Source organism: Sinocyclocheilus anshuiensis, unplaced genomic scaffold (assembly GCF_001515605.1).
Source record: "Sinocyclocheilus anshuiensis isolate Anshui unplaced genomic scaffold, SAMN03320099.WGS_v1.1 scaffold199, whole genome shotgun sequence".
NCBI classification, from domain to species: Eukaryota; Metazoa; Chordata; class Actinopteri; order Cypriniformes; family Cyprinidae; genus Sinocyclocheilus; species Sinocyclocheilus anshuiensis.
In genome coordinates, this window is record NW_015552582.1 from 3,058,271 (window position 1) to 3,068,670 (window position 10,400).

The 10,400-nt window shown below is 36.2% G+C and overlaps 1 long non-coding RNA gene across 1 annotated transcript in view; it reads left to right on the forward strand.

The window, feature by feature from the left end:
- Window positions 1-8,381, forward strand: part of LOC107665401 (uncharacterized) — a 31,353-nt gene extending 22,972 nt beyond the window's left edge. Inside the window, exon 3 of the long non-coding RNA XR_001631543.1 lies at window positions 7,689-8,381. This is a non-coding gene — a long non-coding RNA (uncharacterized LOC107665401). The remainder of the gene's footprint in view (window positions 1-7,688) is intronic.
- Window positions 8,382-10,400: the final 2,019 nt, after the last annotated feature.

The following is a 10,400-nucleotide window of genomic DNA, read 5'->3' on the forward strand; positions in this document are numbered from 1 at the left end:
AGGAAGGCTTTAAGACCAAGCGGAATCCTCTGCCGGCTGTTCCCGCTTCACAGCGAGGCAATTCCCTTCACCGTCCGCGTTTTGATTCTGCCAAATCAGTTTGGGCGAATGCAACTTATTGATCATGAGCCCAACATTTAGCAAGGCAGGAAAACATTCAATCTACCTGAAGGAAGACGTAGGCTATTTCAGTGTAAGTTAATGCTGTTAAATATATAGAGAAAAAAAAAAAACTTTTAGTGTATTCTTAAACTTGGACCTCATTATATTGAAGTACAAATCCAAGCACCAGAAGCAGCCCACACTCTCTAAGTTTTCTTTCATTGAAAATTATGCATTTTCATTCATTCACAAAAACTTTAAGTGCCATTGTTAAAAAAAATGCTTTATTTAGTGACGTTTCATACACCTTCAGTTGTTATACTTTCAAATTTCATGCTATTTGTAATTTCATAGTATTTTCACCTCCTAAATTAGCCTACTACACTTGTGAAGTCACAATTCTATAATGGTACAATTTACTCAGACCGATGACATTTTTTGATTGACATTAAAATTATTTTTCGAATAATTGTACATAAATGGGTTAAGCAAAACAAATGTGATTTATTTCTGACTCAAGAACTTTTTAACTGCAGGCAGATATAGGCCTACATTATGGTACAATACAAATATTTAGAGCGTCCCTTATTCTGTCCATTATTTTCTTAAAGAATAAACACTTATTTTCTACAAGAATAAACACTATTTTCTTAAAGAATAAAAGATAAAGAATCACAATTGTCCCTTATTTTCCATTTCTGAAGTTAACTGGCAACCCTAATGATGTCGTAATTATCTTTTGACTCCCCTGACAGCGGCACCTTGGTCAAAAAACAAACAAACAAACCCTCAGTTGTTGGAGATATGCGAGCGAATAATAGAATAGAAAATAGTGCTGTCAAACGATTAATCACCTCCAAAATAAAAGTTATTACTAAAACACATGCATGTATACATTTAAGAAAAATATGCTATGTTTATATATTAAATATTTAAGGAATAATCAACGGCTAGCCGTGCATTAAAGGATTTTAAATGCATGACGTGTAGGCAAAGAACCGCCCGAAATTTAAAATTTATATACTCTGTGTTTGTGTTTATATATACATAATAAATATACACAGTACACATACATATATTATGTAAACAAAAACTTTATTTTGGATGCGATTAATCGCGATTAATCATTTGACAGCACTAATAGAAAACAAAAAAACAAAGTAGGCCGGTCTAAGGCATGAAACTCCAGGTCTGAAAATGAGTCCCACTCCGGCCCTGGTTGAAGGTAAAGCTGTATTTGTTGCTCAAGGTTTGAAATACTAGGTCTTTTTTAGAAGCTGAAGAGGAGGAAACAAGGTCCATGCTGATAATAATATGCTGTCTAATCAAACAGCTGAAAAAGTATTGATAATTTAGAGGGATAATGCACACAAAAATGAAAATCCTGTCTAGTGTTGTCACGGTACCAACATTTCAGAATTAGGTACCAATACCAGTGAAAATCCACGGTTCTCTGTACCAATTTTGGTACCAAAGCAAAACACAAAAACATGCTAATTAAAAAATGTGACTATACTTTCATTTAATCCAAACTGTGTACATATTTAATTTTAAAGGGCTTTTGAAAACCTAGAGTTATTCAGCCAGAACTGCTTTTCTGACTGATATGACACAAATAATGTTAACCATTTGTACATTCTCTAACACGCATATTTTAGATTCACAATTCATTTAAAAGCCTCTGGTGTGTAAAAATAGTAAATATCATCATGTCCTCCTGTTTTTTTTACCCTAATAAAAGTTATAGGAGCATTGAATAATTAATAAAGAAACTTAATTCTAATGCTCATTATATTAGCTAACGATTAACTACTCTAATAACAGTGTTCAGTTCAATCCGACATTCAAATTAAAATATTGAATAATATTCATAACAGAAGCGGTGTTTCCCACAGACTTGCACTCTATTTGTGGCGGCATATATATGTAAATTCATTCTCTGCCAGCAGGAGGCGCTTGTAAAGCAGGAGAGATAGAGGTTTCCCCGGTAACACTGTACACAAAGCAGCGCTCTGCTCACAAATGTTGCTCAGGCATTACAGGCAAGATGAAATGAAAATGACATCCATAATTTTCTGAAGACAGTCGGTTTCCTTCAGAAATACAGTGATATAAAAACACCCGCACCTGGTTTCGAAATTAAAATGAAACTTACCTGCTTGAACTCTTTCATTTGATCTGGGCATCTGTCTTTAAAGTGTTTTGTTAGTGTAGTGTGTTTCCTCCTTTTGAGGTCGCCACGTCTCAGTGCTTTTATGAAGAGAGCGCATCTGCGCACCTTTCGGATAGCGCATCAAGAACCGGGTTGACCGGGTACTCAGTACCACCGGTACTCAATAAAACCTGGTACCGTAACGTTTTCATTTTTTTAGTACCGACTTGGTACCGAAGTACCAGGTCTTTTGACAACACTAATCCTGTCATTTACTCGTCCTTCTGTCGTTCCAGACTGTATGACTTTTTTTTCTTCTGCAGAACAATAACGAAGATATTTTGTAGAAGATATTCAATTGTGCTCCTTCCTGCAAAAAAATTATCTCTATGAAGAATTTCAGTCAGGTTTCAGGCCCCACCACAGCACAGAAACGACTGGCGATTTATCGTGCAGCCCTAATTTCTGCCATATGTACATTAACTGACAGTCACCACTGATAAGCTACCACTAAATATTGTAGAAACTTAATTTGCTGTACAGTTTCTTTGCAACGATTTGTATCGTGAAAAGCACTATACAAATAAACTTGAATTGAATTGAATATTTTGAAGAATGTTTCAACTGTTTCTTCCCCTATACTATGAAAGTCAACAAATTTGGATCCTCTTTACTATGAACTATCCTTTGAAACGGTTATATAGTGTCATTAAAAAGATGGAGATTAGCAAGATTTTTGTTTTTGAAAAGTCCCTTATGCTCAGCAAGGCTGCATTTATTTGATCAAAAATACAGTACATATACAGTAATATTGCGAACAATTATTGCGATTTAAAAACTGTTTCTGTAGTATTTTAACGTCATAGCAAAGCTGAATTTTCAGCAGTCATTACTCCAGTCTTTAGTGTCATATGATCCTTCAGAAATCATTCTAATATGATAATTTGGTGCTCAAGAGACATTATTATACAAGTTGAAAACAGCTTAATATTTTTTTCAGAATTCTTTGATATATGTGACCCTGAACCACAAAACAAGTCTTAAGTCGCTTGGGTATATTTTTAGCAATAGCCAAAAAAACTAATTTCGATTTTTTTTGTTTTATGCCAAAAATCATTAGGATATTAAGTAAAGATCCATGAAGATATTTAGTAAATTTCCTACCGTAAATATATCAAAACTTAATTTTTGATTAGCAATATGTATTAAGAACTTCATTTGGACATCTTTAAAGGCGTTTTTCTCAGTATTTTGATTTTTTTGCACCCTCAGATTCCAGATTTTCAAATAGTTGTATCTCGGTCAAATATTGTCCTATCCTAACAAACCACACATCAATGGAAAGCTTATTTATTCAGCTTCAGGGCTCGAAAAATGTCAAAATCCCTGGTAGCCCTTCGGGCAGGCATTCTTCAGGTTTTGGTAGCCCAAAATTAATTTAACTAACCCGAATAAAAAAAGACATCGGCTGAACATTACTGTGGACAAATCAGCATGATCAGCAAAAACTAGTAGCATATAGGGATGTAACGATTCACTAAACTTACGATGCAATAAAATTCATGATACAGATTACACAATACAATTTATTTATATATTAATTTTTTTACAAAATGAGATTTAAGACAAATTATAAATGAAAAGATGTCCTTTTATTATGTCTCAGACAAAATGCTGCATATTTCTTTGTGAAATTGTAATGTTAAATAATAAAACTAACTTGAAATTTTAAAACCAATCCCAAATCAAATAGAAAATTATACAACTAAAAGAAATCTCTTCATATAAACAAAAAGCTTTGCCTGTGCTCTATTTAAAATCAGAAGCAACCACTGCATTTGAATTACTATCCAAAAAAAGATGCTAAATATATGTTATTTGGATTGTATAATTTCAAAATTTGAAGCAAAAACAGAATGGTCTGATTTTTGCTTTGTGAATGAGACGCAAATGTCACTCTCTGACAACAGGTGGCACTAATGGAACAGCAGGTATTTATAGGCTGCTGCCCCTTTAAGACCGAATGCACGGATCCAATATAATGATGCACAGGAGATGTTTTTTCTCCACTGTTTACGTTCACTTAAAGGGTTAGTTCACCCAAAAATGAAAATTCTGTCATAAATTACTCACCCTTGTGTTGTTCGAAACCCGTAAGACCTTTGTTCATCTTCGGAACACAATTTAAGATATTTTTGATGAAATATGAGGGCTCTCTGACCCTCCCATAGACAGCAAGGTAACTACCACGTTCAAGGTCCAGAAAAGTACCAAGATGATCGACAAAGTAGTCCGTGTGACATCAGTGGTTCAACTGTAAAGTTACAAAGCTACGCGAGCGTGTGGCGGCGCTGACCCAGATCCGGCGTAATGACATCATCACGCTGGATCTGGGTCAGCGCCGGTGCCGCCACACGCTCGCGTCCTGGTACTGTCATGAACGCGCATCCAAAGTGACGCAGTAGAGGCGAAAATGTGGAATAAAGTCGTTATTTTTGTTTTCTTTGCTGTCTATGGGAGGGTCAGAGAGCCCTCATATTTCATCAAAAATATCTTAAAGGGGTCATATGATGCGATTTCAATTTTTCCTTTCTCTTTGGAGTGTTACAAGCTCGATTCAAACGCAAGTTTTGAGCAGTGTAGAGTAGCGCTTGTTTGTCATTTCTCCGATCACAAATGCAGACATGTATTTCAGATATTGTGTGTATAGACACACCTCGCTTTTCAGACCGATTAGCTTTGTTAAAATCGACACGTTTCAGAAAGGCGGGGCATAGAGGAGAAACAATAATGTACAGTATGTGGAAAATAATGTGTTTTACAACACGAGGCTGAGTAATTAATGACAGTATTTTCATTTTTGGGTGAACTAACCCTTTAAGACATAACCGACTGTGTTTACGAGAAAACTTGCAGACACAATTATTTTGAGATAATTTTGTGTGTATGTATTCATTCAGAAGCAAGGATACACGAAAGAGGAATCAATTCTGTGTACACGCATTGTCTGAAACGCGGCTCTCTGTGTGCGCTTTGAATGAGTGCACACAGAAAGTACCAGGGCACTAGCTCCGAATGCGTGCAAATGTTTTAAAACGCTTGAATGTTTCAGTCGTCAAGACTTAGAAACAAGTGCAAAGATCAACTATGATCCGTTTCACCCCTACAAGCGAGTGAACAACGCGAATCAAGTTAGGAATTTTTATATCGCTGTTCAAGATAGCCCGTAGGGCAGGGCAGTAGTGTTGGGTCATTCTTGAACGATTCGTTCATTTTGAACGAATTTTTAATGTGACTCGGGAAGAACGAGTCGTCTCGGGGAGTGATTCGTTCAGTCGCGCATGCGCAACATCCTATAGGTTCTGGGCAGAGTGGTGATACATTTTGGTAGCCCGACTGGAAAACACAATAGCCCCGGGACGTCGGGCTAGTGATTTTGCGAGCCCTGAGCTTTCAGATGATGTATAAATCTCAATTTTAAAAAATTGACCCTTATGACTGGTTTTGTGGTCCAGGGTCACATATATTGATGAATTGACATGTGACATTTCATAAGGGTCAGCTAAAACAAATGCTCTTTATCTTATCCTGTCTGCAAAAGCAGCCTTCATTTAACAAGTTGCTATCTCATGTGTATTTCTCTGGAAGAAACGGGTCAATTTTAATGTGCTCAAGCCCTGTTTATGAAATTAGACTTGTCCTCTAGACAGACCCCAGAGAGCTGCAGACACTAAAGATGGGCTCTGTAAAGGTCAGGTTGTTTTCTTTTTCATGACCATTTTTATTTTTTCCTGACCTAATCATTAATGTGATGTGTAATCTCTCGTTCTGGTATTTATTGGTATTGTTCATTATTGTTCAAGCTTTTGGTGTGTTTACTGTAGATCTTAGTGACCAAACACTTTTTATGTTTTTTTTTTTTTAATCAAATTCACATTTATTATTACTGCACACAGTTCTAAGTCTTGAAACCCAGACAACTCTGAGTTGAATAATTTCAACATTTGATACAAAGCAAAAAGATTCAAAAACTTTGTAATGGTAGGAAATAAAAATTGTCACATATTTGCAGTTTTGAGTGCTCTAAGTACTAATAAAGTTGTTCCTTGTGGTTAAATTGTATTTGTTTAATGACACTCAAATAAATAAAAGGGTCTTTGAGTAATGTATGTACTCAAAAGTATGTGATTTCAGCTGCAGTCAATGTCTATAGTCAATTGTGTACATTTGAGTATTTTGTATACTTAATATTTTGTTACATTGTTGTAACATGGGGTCACCCAAACTTTTGAATGGTAGTGTATATATTGTGGTTTTATATTATATTGTTGTGCTGTTGAGTAATTCTCTAGATATCAGTTTGAAATAAATTTAACTAATTTGTGAATTTAGTGAGGTGTACAGTCAACTTTAGTGTCATTTCCATGGTAACGGTCTTAGTGGATTTCACTTAATTCGGCTTTACTAAAAAAAGAAAGCAGGCTAATAGTTTCTACAGAGACATACTTCAGCACCTAACCTCTGAGTTATATTAAGGGTGTCTTAAAATATTTATCGGGTATTGCTGAAAATCAATTTCACTATGGAGATTCTGAATGGCATTTTTACATCCATAAGCCATTCGGTTGAGCCCTATTGTATGAACGTGTCGTTTTAGCAGTGACGTAGTTGCTTGGCATCAGGCTACTCCATTAGCTTATTGAACATTGTAGATAGCTGCTTTCATGTGGCAGCTTTCTGTACGGCCTTACTTTGCAAAATCTGAAGCATTAGATATGCCCCAACTGATTCAAACCTTTACTAATATTAATTTTGGCATCTTACAAAATGTGAATCATCAGAATCCATCTCTCTACATAACCAACTCTTACCTCAGGCCCTCTCTACCAATAAGTCAATATGTGACTGACATGATTTAACAAAATATCAACAGATTGGATCTGCGTGCTCCACTGTTTGGCCAGCTCTGGATTGTAATGCAGTTATGAAGGCAATTGGCTGCAGGCAGTTTGCATATTTCAAATCGTAATAAAGAACGGACAGGCCAGAGCGCATACCACAGCTTTTTAAGTCCAGCAGCCATTACGGCTTGCGGGAAGTCATTTAAACTGCAGAATAACTCACTTTGATGACCTGTGCTGCTGTTTATTAACTAGACTCTGTTAGTGTCTCAAGCAGTGTCTAAAAGTGTGCACTCAGGCTTCCTGAAACACTGACTGTAAAATAGAACAAATACAGCACGCAGAAAACACTGTGATTTAAACTGAACCTACCATAAGTACTATTTGTGTTTTCCTTTCCTAGGTTTTCTGTTTGCTTTTGAGACATTGTATTTCGTTGCACAAATCTCAAGCCTCTAAAACCCGATCAATAGCATCCTCAATCTGAGCAAAAATAGTCGTTTGAAGCTTAATCTTTTTGTTCTCTTTTTCAGGAAACCCCTTCGAAAAGAAGAGAACGGCACAAGCCGAGGGGAGTATGCCATGAGCTCACGCTGTAAACAGCAGGTAGTGGAAACCAATAACACTGGAGTATAGTGGCCATGCTACAGCAAGGCATGTACAGCTGAACATTTTGTACCATACAGCACCACCATCTCTGTTTGGGTTTATGAGATGGACGCAAGGTATATTATGAATTTAGGAACTGTAAATCATGCCTGCCCTTCTTGAGACTTAAAATTATGTTTAAAGAAAAGACTAAGGTGAATACTTAATGACTGATGTGTATAGGCAAGTATAAGCGGTTTTGAGGAGACACGGAAACTCATACCGATGCTGACAGCTGCACGAATATCATGAGACTCAACCTGGCAGCCCCCCGGGGCCTCTTTGAGGACAATATACAACATCAACAAAATAAACGCATGCACTTTCTGTTGAATGCAGTGATGTTTTAAAATTCCTGTCTTCTATTGTCTTTAACTCTCTTTGCAGTGTTCCTCATTAAACGTTAAGGGTTCTCTCACCTCATGTAGATTGTGTGAGTGTTTAATGGATAATTGACTGCAGTTGACCTATCGGTAAGCCCCTCCCCTTGAAGGCAGATGAGCCAATGGCAGTCGAGTATCAGTTAATAGAGTTAATAGAGAGTCATAGAGAAACATTGGAAGATCCGAAGCTCGCATCGGTTTAATGGTGTTTATGCTACAAAAATGGAAAAACGATGTGCCTAGGGTACTTGTAACACTAATTTCAGTTATCCTGAGAGGATAGGCAATGTAATTTATTTTATTCCATTTCTTAAATCCAACCAAAACAGAGCAAAATGTCCCTAAGCATTCAACCCCAATCACAATGAAGACGAAAACGTTCATTTTCTGGTTGTCATACTCTCAGTTACACTTTTCATCTGCTCAAGCAGAACGTTAATGTCATCTTGTGCTTCAGCAAGGTATCTCATTAGCGTTAAAGTTAGTGAGTCCATGCTAACGTACAAACCTAAAGAGCGAACTGTTCTCACGTCATGTACCGTGCAGTGAAAGTCAAAAACACATAAACGAAGGTCTATATTAGAGTGCCTCTCCATATTAATCTGGTTAAATGTAAATTAATTTAATCTTACTCTCCAGTATACGAACGGTGTTGGTCCGGGATGTTGTCATTGCGATCGTGACGACCGTAACATAACTCTCCCATTTGCATTGTGATCTGTATTTTTACATATTTATTTTAATATCTTTTATATATCCCTCCATGGTATATTTAAGTCCCACTTGAAGGTCCATCTGTGTCCCAAATTGATCAGAAACACCTCGGAAGAAGGTTTTCACTGACAGCCGTCATTGTAAGACAGTGAGCAACTCCGTTTGTTTGTCCGAGCGAGCAACAGTAACTAAGGAGGGCGGGGCTTACCGATAGGTCAATTGGCCCCATTGTTTTTATACAATCTCCAAATGGGATTGGGTGGTCCTGCATTTTGTGTACCAAATATACAAGGGAGAATAAGAAATGTTTTTTTGCAGTTTGTGTTACTATGCAATTGGAAAGGATTGAGTTCTTGAGGTGCATATTTATAATACAAAAAACAAGGCTAGCATTAGCATCACTAATAGTTAACAGATTGTAGTCTGACCGTTCTATACATATGTATACAAATTTGTCTGATGGTGTAGCCCACATGTGAAAGATATCTAATTTTAAATACATGGAAACAACAACAACAGGCATGATGGATTGATGAATAATTTCATGTTATGGCTGATAAATAGCTGTTATTAAAATCTGTACTAGTTTGTCCAAAAATAAAATGCCCCCCAAACTAAAATTGTTAGTTTTTGTAAATGTCAAAGCTATGTTTGGATGCATAGACAACATAATGTACAGTATGACATATGGATAACTCTTTATTTTAAGATGAACAATTGATTGAGTAGTTGAGATTTAAAAAATCATAATGGGTGAGAGTCCCATTATAGGAAGGCACTCTTTAGGAAATCGTGCTCTTAAAGTGTTAAATCTTTGCCGTAATGTATTTAAGTTAGCTCTAGACAAGACAAAGCAAGTGTCCACAATTAAATATCCATTTAATAAAATAAATATCCAATATGTACAAATACTGATTAAAAATTGACTAATGTTGTCTTATAACAGATATGGTCCTAACATGATGCATCTCTAACTAGTTTGGCTTTCGGTGTTACATTTATATGGAATGTACACAATATGATGGATGTCCTGTATCCGTTTACCTTTCAGTAGCTGCACATACCCGTTCAGTTGTTAGTTACAACTGAAACAATTCACAATTAGTCAGGATTTGTTCGTCAAAGGGGTCCATAATTTTGCTCCAAGTAGATATATTACAAGCGGGAAACGAAATAAAATGGTTACATAAAATTACATTTTGAAGTTGAAATACTTTGGCCCAGTTTCACAGACAGAGCTTAGCTTAAGCCAGGACTAGGCCTTCGTTAAATTAGAATATTTAAGCAGCTTTTATTAAAATGACTTCTAAAAAAATATTACTGGCGTGCATCTTGAGACAAAACAATGGCACTGACATATTTTAAGATATGTCAGTGCAAGTTATTTTCAGTTGAGACAGCTCAAACATGCATTTTAGTCTGGGACTAGCCTTAAGCCTTGTCTGTGAAACTGGGGCTAAATGTATTAAATAGTGTTTTTTTTTTTTTTTTTTTTTTTAG